This window comes from Heptranchias perlo, chromosome 23, assembly GCF_035084215.1.
Source record: "Heptranchias perlo isolate sHepPer1 chromosome 23, sHepPer1.hap1, whole genome shotgun sequence".
Lineage (NCBI taxonomy): Eukaryota > Metazoa > Chordata > Chondrichthyes > Hexanchiformes > Hexanchidae > Heptranchias > Heptranchias perlo.
The window spans coordinates 10,400,404-10,412,498 of record NC_090347.1 but is presented as its reverse complement, the minus strand read 5'-3'; the positions used below and the strand labels follow the sequence as shown (position 1 = coordinate 10,412,498).

Sequence of the window (12,095 nt, the reverse complement as noted above, 5' to 3'; positions counted from 1 at the left end):
GTTAATGGCTCCCTGACACTGTATATTCACTGGATTGTTTACAAATCCCTCCATGACCTCGCCCCTCCCTATCTCTGTAACCTCCTCCATTGCTAAAACCCTCAGAGATCTCTGCACTCCTCCAATTCTTGCTTCTTACGCATCCCCGATTTTAATTACTCCACCATTGGCGGCTGTGCCTTCAGCTGCCTAGGCTTTAAGCTCTGAAATTCCCTTCCTAAACCTCTCTGTTTCTCTATCTCTCTCCTCCTTTAAGACACTTCTTAAAACCTACCTCTTTGACCTGTCCTAATCTCCTTATGCGGCTGGGTGTGAAATTTTGTCTGATAACGCTCCTGTGTAGTGCCTTGGGACATTTTACTACATTAAAGATGTTATATAAATGCAAGTAGTTGTTATATACTCACGAAGAGTGACCACTTTGATGAGGCACCATTGGAATAGTTGTGGTGCATATTCAATCTTTGGTGACATCAGTTTAGTTTGGAAACAGTTTGCCAGTTGGTACGCATGTTATACAGATCATACAGAGCAATTATCATGTAACAGCAGCTGGAGTTCTGCCTTGCTCAAGGAAATAGTACAGGATTCCTGGATAAGAGTCTATGATTGCAGTTCCTGACAGCATCGCTTAAATTTAGAGAAATTAATCACTATTTTTGTATGTTTTGGGTTTTTAAAAAAAAAGTTAGTAGCTCTCCTAAGGTGTTGCTCATGCACAGTTCAGGATGTGGAGCGGTGTTTCTGATTCAACCTTAGTCCCACTCTAAAGTCCCAGGTGGACACTTGTCCCCGACTGTTGACACTCACTGACCTCCTGCCAGTATTGTTTAAGTGGGGGATGAGAATTCCACCCGATGCAGGAATTGCTGCAATCTCCAATGTTTTTCTCTAGTTCTGTGTTTTTTTGAAAACAAACAGGAATCCTATTTAGAATTGCAATTATTCATTTTGTTATGAAAAAAAATAGTTTAAAACAGCAGAGCTGTAATTCTAAAAAATCAATCAGAAAGGAGATAGATAGCATGGAACATGTTTAAAAATGACCATTAATGTGTGCCATCACTGAATGATTTCATTAACAACTCCCCTTTGAGGCATGGTGGAGAAATTGGACAAGTCTATAAGCTGCAGAATGAGACTGGTGCTGCTGACAGCATTGCACAGCGTGTGCAGGAAAAAGAGGACAGTAGAACGTCCTCTGAGCCTTGTCTGCCACAGACTGCATCTCAGTAACCAACCTACAATAAAGGATATTGGCTAAAAGAAACATTACCCAGAGTTTGATATCACACAGACTTGGTTAAATGAAAGAATTTATAATAAAAATTTAAAAATCAGAGGTATAGCTTGTTAACTTTAACTGAATGTGCTCATTGATATTACATATCCTCCAATGCTACAATATAGGACAGAGGCCAAAATTTAGATGTTATTAGTTAAACATTTTTAAATCCTACTTTCCAACTCCATCTAATCATTAAGATTTGGTCCTACGGTAATAGTAGAGTTTGGAAGAGGATGTCATGGGATCACTGATAATTAACTCAAAACATATTGAACAAAAATATATTATGTCAAAATATATTATCTGCATCTGTCCTATAACTTTTAAGAAACTCACTTTCACTTTTGTTTTCTTATTCACATTCAACTTACAAATAGATATCCAGAGTTTCCTCGACAGCTCAATTGGGAATTGTTTTGCCCAATCTGGAACTAAGCCACACAGATCAGGAAGGTCCCTAATCTGTGCTGAGTTAGCTGATCTTACCCTGAAAGTGGTCCTGGCACCCCTGAGATAGGGAGAGAAAAAAATCAAGCACAGGTCCTAGCAGGAATCATTGATTGCACTTCAATGATTCCTGCTAGAAAGTGATGGTAATTTTAAATTTGGGCGGCGGTGTAAAATGGGCAATATCGAATTAGCTGTCCATTATACACCAGGCCCAATTTTCCTTCCCATTGGTAGGGAAAGTCAGGTGAGCATATAACAGGTGGCCAATTCGATAGTGCCCATTTTACACCGCCGCCCAATGTTACAAATACCCCCAGTGTGTGTGAATGTTGGGTGAGGAGAAGATCGGGCTTGGCTATGATGCTTGCCACAGTTGAATAGCTTGCAGACACTCACGGTCTGGGCTTACACATGAAGGATGGCACTTGGGTGAGAAACCAGAGGATCAGTGACACCCATGGAAAGATAAACCAGCAGGAGTCAGCACTTTCAGGAGAGGGGTGGGTAATTAGAGGATATAGATAATTTAAAAAAATTGTCCATGTCTTTAAACAATGGTCTTTCTTTGCCAAGAAAGGTCAGTGCATTGCCTCCATCCTGATGACAATTTTGTGATATGATGTGTTCTGATGCAATTTATACTACCATCTTGTGTGTTTGGAAATAAATGAAGAAAAATTTGCCAAGGATTTTTACATGAAGACAATGCCCTTTTAAAATTCCTCTGACTATATTAGTACCCAAAGATCCATTCAAATAGCACTTGCAGAATTTTACTGCAAAGTGAGTTGTATCTTGTCTTTCCTGTAATTGACAGAAACGGTGATAGTCATTTGCCTTTCTCCAGACATTTCTCAGAGATTCATCACAATGCTGTTCTTTCTCTCCAGTACTCACCGTGATTCTGACATTCCTTACAGAGACTTAGCGTTGTTTTTATTTCGGGAATTTGTTCGCAGCCTCATTATTGCAGGATTCACTAAGACTGTCTTGTATTAGTGTAGCTTTGTTCTGACAGTTTTGTTTGTCATTGCTAGAATTGGCGTCAGAGCTCTCTTAACTGGCACAGATTTACCACATTGCGAAAGTATCACGTTCTAGAGAAGGGAGGCAGCAGATCTCTGATAACACATGCAAGAATGGTTAAAGTCAAACATGGTAATACTGCTGAAGCACATGCTCATTATATAAAAGTGGACTCTGGGAAATTCAGTGTAAGTAATATGTATAATGCCGATATCACGATCAAACCAATACAGCCTACTTTTAATTCAAAGTCACTTCATTCAAAAATATTTTAGCACTAAATTCCCACTTTGCTGAGTTATTTACGTGACTTAATTCAAATTGTTCAATAATTCTATTTTTTTAGTGAATAAAAAACTACTTTGAATTCTCAGGAGTAGACTGTATAAACCTAGATGAAAGATAGGTGTACATAATGAACTGTTAATATATTCTCCCTCATCCCCATTCCCACTTCTCCTGAAATAGTGCAGTTCACTGTCAAGCTTGCACATGAAGAATGGCCACTCGGATAGGAAGCTGGAGGCTGGCCATCCTTCATGAGTGTTGTGGGGAGGGTATCAGTCAACCTTAATCCTGTCCTCCCCTGTCATTCACATACATTTCCCAGTAGAAATCACTGAATAGTGTTCAGAGCAAAGACTTTGACAAATATTTCCTTTTTCCTAGCATAGGCCAATTACAGACTGCCAAGTTGGTTAAAATTAGCTAGGTCAGCACAGACATGGGATCAAACCTGGGTCTTTCCTGGTCTGTATGGCTCAGTTAAACACTGGGTAGTCACTACCAACTGAGCCATTGGGGCAAGTGATATTCTATCTTGTGTTTAAGTTACTTGCTGTGCTCTTCATTATTTTTCCAGCCCAGATGGAGGCACCTGCTACCAAAAATCTGCCAACACTAACTGTGTAACCAGTTGCTTAGAGTATGCAAGAGCAATCCAGGGAAACATAACCATCAATTTTTCCAGTGGGGAAGTCCCAAGGCTTTTACTCAGACCCCAAACAAGACAGCTGAGGTCAGAAATCACCCAGATGAGGAGTTGCAGTTTGTAATTCTGCTTCTTACTAGGACCTCAAATCTGTGGAACTCCTAACCTACCTCAATATTAACTTACTCCTACAATCTACAGGCATTCAAACCAAGCTTGACACCACTTAACCACTACCTCTTGATTTATTTTGTATTCCCTCTTTCCATTTTCAACATGAATTGGTGATGTTCTGCACTGTGGATTTTGGCCCTCCACCTAGGTTTCTCAATAAAAAAAAGACATAACACTTCAATTGTGACAAGAACTGCTTTGCTTTACTGAAGAAAAGATGCTTTTAGCTAACATTTTGCAGTGTTACATGATTTGGAATGTAATATACTAAAGTAATATATATGTTTTTAGAAGATCTCCTTTGAGCATGTATATCCGAATGTGGGTGGATGCCTAAACTCAAGGCTGCTACTTTTCAATGTACTAACTGGATTACTTTGCTAACAGCATAAAACAAGGGAAGTAACTCTGGTACTTCTAGTAAAGATATGGGGAAAGAGCTGGGAAGTGGGATTATAATACGTAACTGCAGCTGAATAGACAATACTACCACAGACATGATGGGCTCAATGGCCTCCTGAGCCAAAATTTCAATGATTGTGTAATGTTCAAATTTCTGAAAAAGTGTGTAGTTAAAATGTCACGTATATCAGCATCTCTGAAACTGGGGACATGTGAACACAAACATAAAATCAGTGGGAATTTTATATGAGCGCATTGAACATTTGTACAGGAACAGTATCAGTCAGAAAATATACCCCACAGTCTCCACTATCCTCCATGTGAGTGTTATTCTTTATATAACTACTGGTTCTCCGTGGCAATACACTGTCATGTCAGGTACATAAAACAAACTCGCTTTCAGAGTCAATAATGGCACTTACCAGTGGCAAAAGAAATATGTAACCAAAGTGAAATAAGAACACTCCCACCAACTCCTTATAAGCACTGCTTTAAGTGCAGATACATGGGCATCACATTATTCTGAGGGTGTAATCTCATCTCAGGACTCAGACAGTAATTAGAAACTGTAGCTAATTATATTATCTAAACCCCACAATTAGATTATTTTGTAATCTCTCCTGTGTAAACATTATTCTCTTTATTGTAATTTTCAGAAATAAAAATATACACTCTTATGTAATAATGCAAATGGAGTATTATTTATGCTAGTATGGCAAAAAAAAAGTAAATTAATAATTTAACAAGGTGTCCCAATTAATTCAGTAGATAATATAGCTGATTGTGAACTTTCACCCGAAAACACAAGAATTACTGCGGTATTACAAAATGTATTTTTCTAGGTGTTGGGGGAGGGGTGGGTGCAGTAGTTTACTGATTTATCTAATATCTCGAATAAATTATAATCTTTTTACCTGTAGTTTGCTACAGCTTCTTGTTGTTTCTTTTCTGTCATTTTTCTGTGTTCCTGAAATATACTTGCTCACCAAAGTATTACGGGTGAGATTTGTAATTATATCCTTGGAAAGAAAACAATGACCTTATTTGGTGAAGACAAATCAGTTGTCCGTTTTTTAAATCTGCATGTCAATAATTAGTGCCTTCAAAGCAGGTCTTTTATATGTGAATTCTTAATATATAATGAATTCTTTCTGTTTGTGAATTTACTGCATTTGTGGCAGCACCACAAATCCAAATGGCTTTTTTAAGTAAAATATTGTATATAAGTTTGTACCAACTTATTTTGCCATAACTTGTAATGCCAACATGAACCTTCAGATGCAGCAATATTAAAACTGCCCTAAATTTACACTAATTGGCCTTTATATAATTTAACTCCAAATAATTTGCATTTATATTGTGAAGTAGGACATAATTGGAGGATAATTGAGTTACACTGGGAAATTTTTGCATCCAACAGGAATAAAAAACAGCGTAAATAAAGTTTATTTAATGGTACACTTAACTCTTCTATTATAAAAGTACACATCTTGTATTAATGAGCCTTTTATCTTCCTTTTACAGTTTTCTCTCTCTTTCTCCTCCTTTCCTGAATGTGTTGACTCCTCATTGGGACATGGTTCCACAGGTAATGGACGCCCTATTTCTTCATTACCATTCTTCATTTGTGAATTTAAGAACATAACATAAGAAATAGGAGCAGGTGTAGGCCACGCGGCCCCTCGAGCCTGTTCTGCCATTCAATCAGATCATGGTTGACCTTCGACCTCAATTCCACTTTCCTGCCCGATCCCCATGTCCCTTGATTCCCCTAGAGTCCAAAAATCTACACAATATTTGAGGCTATTTGACTTGAAGGGAGAGGGCCTCACAGCCGATCCTGATCTTTCCCTTACTGGTGACACTACCAGTAGAAGTCACCAGATAGTAAGAAGGTGCATGAACCTTGGCTAATTTTCCCCTCCCTAAACCAGAGGACAATTGTAATGCTCCTACTGCCTCCCCAACTAATATTATCTAACCCAGCACAAACCATGGCATGAACCTGGGACCTTTCTAGTTTGTATGTCTCAAATACTCAGGGGGCGAAATTGGGCCATGTAGCGCCCATTCTGTGGGTGCCATGCAGACACCTAAGCCCCGAAAATGGTGTCCGAGATGCGCACGTGCACTTCCGGCGTGATGTGTGCAGGACGCCACCTTGATAAGCGTGCATGCGCAAACACCTTTAACGAATGCCAGCAGCATGTAGAGTAGGGAGATTATGACGTTAATCAGTGTGCAACACTGATTTAAAGGGACTGCTGCTATTTTGGACCGAACGCACTGCCTTAACCTCACACAGCTGAACAGGTCTTAAGCAGCATGGAGGATCCCCCACCAGTGCTATTTAAAGGGATCATGCAAGAGTTACTGATTAGATGCTGGATTATTTGTTCTGGCTGCTGATGCATTTGTACCTGTTTTTGGGGGTTTCATATACATGAATAAAGTTGCAATACTCTAGTGGGCTGGCTAGCTGACAGACAACAGCAAGGGCACTGGCGGAGTGGCAGCGATGAGACAGGAATGCTGTTATCCGAGTGAGGACAGCAGATTCATGCTCCATGGAGCCACTGCCACTTGCTGCCTTCTGTTATGTGCCCATCTTCTCCTGCAAGAAAGCGAGATGTATCAATGAGTGTCCTGCAGCATGTTTGAGTGATGTGCCTGTCATGGTTGAATAGCTGCCTGTGTGTGTGAGACCTGTGAGTGTGCAGCTTGCAACAGTGGTAATGTGTGAGGGTGAGATGAAGCATCTGCTTTGAAGAGTTGCGTACTGATTGAAAGAGTTTGTTGGTAGGTGGGTGAATGAGGGCTGTAGTGCGTGGAGCAGTGGATGCGGCTAATGATGCAGTTGGTAGAAGATGCCACTTGACAGTTGACCTCACTCACCTTGACCATTCGTGTCAAATCATTGAACAATTTCCTGCATTGCATCCATGCTCGTGGTGCTATGCTCCTGGCATTGACCTCGTCCGCCACTGCCTCATGGGCATATGTCTGAAGGGCCTCTTGGCCCCCTGTAGATATAGGATGCACTTCCTTCTGTCCCCGTCTTGCAACAAGGCATCTAGTGCATCATCTGAGAATCTTTCGCAGGCCTGGTACAAACTCAGATCGGCAGATTTGCCGGGACAGGCATGCAGATTGGAGGATGTGGGATGTAGTTTTGAGAAACCTTTATTCAATATTTTAAAATGTAACAACAGTTTTTAAACGTAAGGACAAGATCTGCATAAGTGTTTTTACTTGTGCAATTTCTGATCTCCGTTCAGACCCGTATCTCATATTTTGAAAATATAAGAGTCCCGCAAGCTTTGAGCTGCCAAGTTGTTGCTCATTAAAAATTCCAGAGTTCCCATCATCACCATGCTTCAGTATATTGCAGCACAGATTCACTTCACAATTGACTTCCACCACTACCTGCAGCCACAGTGCACTTCCCCTTTTAAGAGGTGCAGGCTGCCTTTAAGTGGTGCTAGCCACTCCCGATATTTGGGTTCCCTGCTGCTGAGCAGCCACTCAAAAGCGCAGGTAGTGCTGGCTGCACACAGCAATCATTGAAATCACCCAGGCAGCATGTATGTTATGTGCTGCCTGCATCGCAAAGGGCGCGGGTTAATCGCCTGAATTCGGGGGGTTAACCAATTTAACCCTCACACTGCATTAACTAGCTGAGCCGCTGTGGAAGCCGTTTATTAACCGGACTTGTTTATATCGTTCAGCGTTACATTTTGAAATAGTGAGGAGTTGCTTAATGTGAAATTTGGAAACAAGGTGCACCTCCTGCTAGTATTAAGAATATCTGGACGAGTCATTTCTTAAGTCCCATCTTACACTGAATGTGTGTAGCAGTGCACGTTGCTGCCTTGTGCTTGTTAGGAATCTAAGATCTGGTGGTGAGGAGGTTCTGCCATGTGCTGCTTAGACAGCAGGGACTTTTATAGCAACAACTGCAGTCATGTTGAAACCCCTCAATAATTCCACAGTGTAACACTGCAGAGAGGAACTGTACTATTTCATTTTCTTTTGGAATAAAGTGTTAGACTAATTAATCAGAGTCCTCTTGAGAATTATACCTCTTTAATTGTTCTTTCAGACAATCAAGCCATTGTTATTTCTGGTGCAGAGACTAGCTGCACTAAATTATTTTGAATGTCAAGGTTTGAAAAATATATATCTATTTCTAAACTGAAAACACTGACTGTAATTTTAACGGCCAGTTTTATGAGTTTGCAAATTTCTAGCATGGTTATAAATGATCAGAGATAAAGGAAATTCACATTTTTAAAAACATAGTAGATACGGTCACAAAATCCGGAAATTAATTTAGCTAAATGAAATGTACAAATTCACAAAATGACTAAATAAAATTACAGTTGGGGAAAAATATCTATTTTTGAAGCTCTAAATTTAAGAGTTTAAAACTTGGTCAGCATTTGTAGGGAAAATATTCTCAACAGTAGTTTTAATAAAATAATCTTTGGATTGATGTAATAGCTTCGCTTCATTCACATTGTGTACGTGCACTGTTTGTGTAACAGGCTTTATTTTAAATCTGCATTATCTAGCCAGAGATCCTCACTTATTATTTATTCATAGAGCTGCTCCTTATGTAATAATGAGGTGCTTGCACAAGAGTGAGTGAAGGATGAGACCCCTTGTTTCTCCTCAGTTAAAACATCTGTCTGACTCTCCCATGGAGAAGCGAAGGAGAAAAGGTCACCTCAGATAATGTTTGTTCTTAGCATCGATGAGTAAGTCTTCATTTCCACAGTACGTTCGTCACTACACTAGTGTGAGAGAGAATCCTTCAGGGTCCGTTGTATCCAGCTTTTTGATCTTCCTGTGTTTGATACACATCAGTATCTGGTCTCACAGACACTTGCTCAACCCTTTCACTGAAATTTTTTTTAAAAAAAAAACTAATCATGAAAATTCATCAAGTGCCATTTTGTTACAGGACTGAATTATTGATGAGAAATCAATTAAACATGAATTAAGGATCATTTTTACTGTAAATGAGGTAAGGACAACAGTTGATATGACTGTCAACGGAAGGTTTTGTGCAGTACCCAGGGGAACTGATCTAATTTTAGAGAAGTTCACAAATGGCCATGGATGATCAATAAACAAGAATAATTCACAAATTACTGGAATACTTTACTTAGCCTGAAATATAAACAGAAAATGCTAGAAATACAAAGCTGGTCCATTAGCCTCTGAAAGAGAGAAGACAGGTTAACATCCCAGCTAAAATCTCCACCCAAAACATTAAGCTGCCTTTTCTTTTTTGGGGCATCTGCAGGCCTCATTCCAGCATTTTCTATGTTTATTTCAGATTCCCAGCATTCATAGAGTTCTTTAAATCCCTGCTGGATTTAGCCTTTCTAGTCTTAGAGGTCAGCAATTATTAATGTTACACAGAACAGGTGCACAATTACATTTTGCTGGGACCAGTCCATATTATTCAGTGTTGCAACCATACCTATAAATGAGCCCCTTAAAGACAATGTAGCACTCAGTCCAGTAATGGTAATGCTTATCCAGTAACAATTCGTGATGTTCCAGATTGCTAGAGGCTGTTTCAGACAGACTCTATAAGTAAATTGAAGTGTGCAATTAAGTATTTGTGTGGGTCAGATCCTTCTGAAATGTTTGGCCGTCCAAAAAAGCAGCCGAAGAACATTTGTGTACCCTGTGATAGGATGTGTTCTGCATTCACCAATAAAAGGCAGCAAGAGGAATATTCTATGCCATAATAAAGCTGCAGTATGTGAGGGGAAGTTGTACTGAAACAGGGATGGAGCTGACCAAAGCAGAGAATTAGGCAGGTGTTTTATACTGCTGTTATAGTGCAGAAGCACTACCATCCCGCTGACTCCATATAATTAGAAGGTTAAATTATGAAGATAGGTTGCATAAACTTGGCTTGTATTCCCTTGAGTATAGAAGGTGTGATCTGATCGAGGTGTTTAAAATGTTAAAAGGATTTGACAGGGTAGATAAGGAGAAACTATTTCCACTGGTGGGGGAATCAAGAAAAAGAGGACATAAAATTAGAGCTAGGCCGTTCAGGAGCGAAATCAGGAAGCACTTTTTTTACACAATGGATAATAGGAATTTGGAATTCTTTCCCCCCCACACCCCCTTCCCCATCAAATGGCTGTGAATGTTAGCTCAGTTGGAGCTTTCAAGATTGAGATAGATAGATTTTTTCTTAGGTAAGGGTATCAAAGGATATGGAGCAAAGATGGGACAATGAAGTTGAGGTAAAGATCTGCAGGCTCAAGGGGCTGAATGGCCTCCTCTGTTCCTAATTGAAGCAATATTTAACCAATGCTGCTTCACTCCTGCCTGACTTGCTGTCCTTGACGCGTGCCTCGGTATGTGCAGTTGTGCTTTTGGATGAAACCAGAGTACTCATGGCTTGTTTCACCCTTCCAAGGGGCACAGTCATGAACCTTGGTACAAGCGCCAATCTACCAACCCTAATGAGATTGATTCATGTGTTAGGTTCAGCCTTCATACTGGAGCAGCGCAACATGAAAACATATTCAGATCAGGAGGAATTCAGTATTAAGCACGGCATTAAAAGTGCTCAAAAATCTTGTTTCACAGTAAATCCTATTTAGTTGTACACTGAAAACAAGACGTACTTTCAACTAAACCATTTTATTCCAATTTTATTTTTTTGGTTTTGATGAATTCCTACTGATTGTTAGCTTATTTTATTCATTGAAGTTGCTTCAATATACATTACTCCCCATTCCTATGTGGCAGCAAAATTTCTTCAAAAAGTGTCTGCTCTCAGGCTACCTCTAGCCAGCAGTACTAAAGCATAAACTGGGACAGCAGCAACAGAAACAACTTGCATTTATACAACAGGACGTGACTGATGGAAAATATGATGTACAAATATTGCCAGTTATAACATTTAAGATTATAAATATACCCACTCTTCGAGGGGGAAGAAAGCAAAATAAGCTGTAATGAAATGAAATTCTGCAGTGATTTCAAATTTCCATAATATCAGTGTTAGTTTATGCTCAGATCTCCTATTACATTGCATCTCTAACTGCCTCAACTTTGATTTACTTAGGAGCAGTTTTTTCTTTACTACCCTCAGTAAAGATGCACAGAAATACATAGAAGTTACAACAGGGAAACAGGCCATTTGGCCCATCCAATCCCTCCATGGAAGCAAATAGTTCTAATCACATTTACCCACCCTGTTCCCATATCCCTTCAACACTTTTTCCTTCATCCACCTCTCCACTCTAATCTTGAATGTTGACATAGTTTCTGCCTCAACCACTAACCCTAGAAGTGAATTCCACAGCTTCACAACTCTGCATGAAGAAGTTTCTCTTGCTCTCTGTTCTAAATCTCTCACATTTAATCTTGTATCTATGGCCCCTCGTTCTTGACTCCTCAACTACAGGAAACAGTCTACTTTGATCTACCCTGACCCATCCTTTCATAATGTAAAAAACTTTTATTATCTCGCCCCGTAATCTGCATTGTTCCAACAAAAAAAGACCCAACCTTTCAAGTCTTTCTTCGTATTTGGACGTGTATCAAAACAGGCAGCATCCTAATGAATCTGTATTGTACACTCTCTAAAGCTTCAATATCTTTCCTGTAGTGTTGAGCCCAATACTGCACACAGTACTCTAACTGAGGTCTTATTAAGGTTTTGTATAGGCTCATCATTACCTCTTGGCATTAATATTCTATACCTCTTGAGATAAAACCTAGAATTCTATTAGCTTTTTTTACAGCCTTATCAACCTGAGGTGCTGCCTTTAATGTTCTGTG

The 12,095-nt window shown here is 39.6% G+C and overlaps 1 protein-coding gene across 7 annotated transcripts in view; it reads left to right on the top strand.

The window, feature by feature from the left end:
- LOC137341080 (endonuclease V-like) overlaps positions 1-12,095 on the top strand; it is a 97,931-nt gene that overhangs the window by 70,483 nt on the left and 15,353 nt on the right. For 2 of the 7 annotated variants that reach the window (XR_010966954.1, XR_010966949.1), the window contains exon 9: positions 5,796-5,859. The exons of 2 other annotated variants lie outside the window; for them this stretch is intronic. The gene's annotated coding sequence lies outside the window, so the exon portion shown is untranslated. Of the gene's footprint in view, positions 1-2,775; positions 2,953-5,795; positions 5,860-9,237; positions 9,301-12,095 lie in introns of all 7 variants that reach the window. 3 more of the 7 variants (XR_010966953.1, XR_010966952.1, XR_010966950.1) reach the window with 3 other exon arrangements.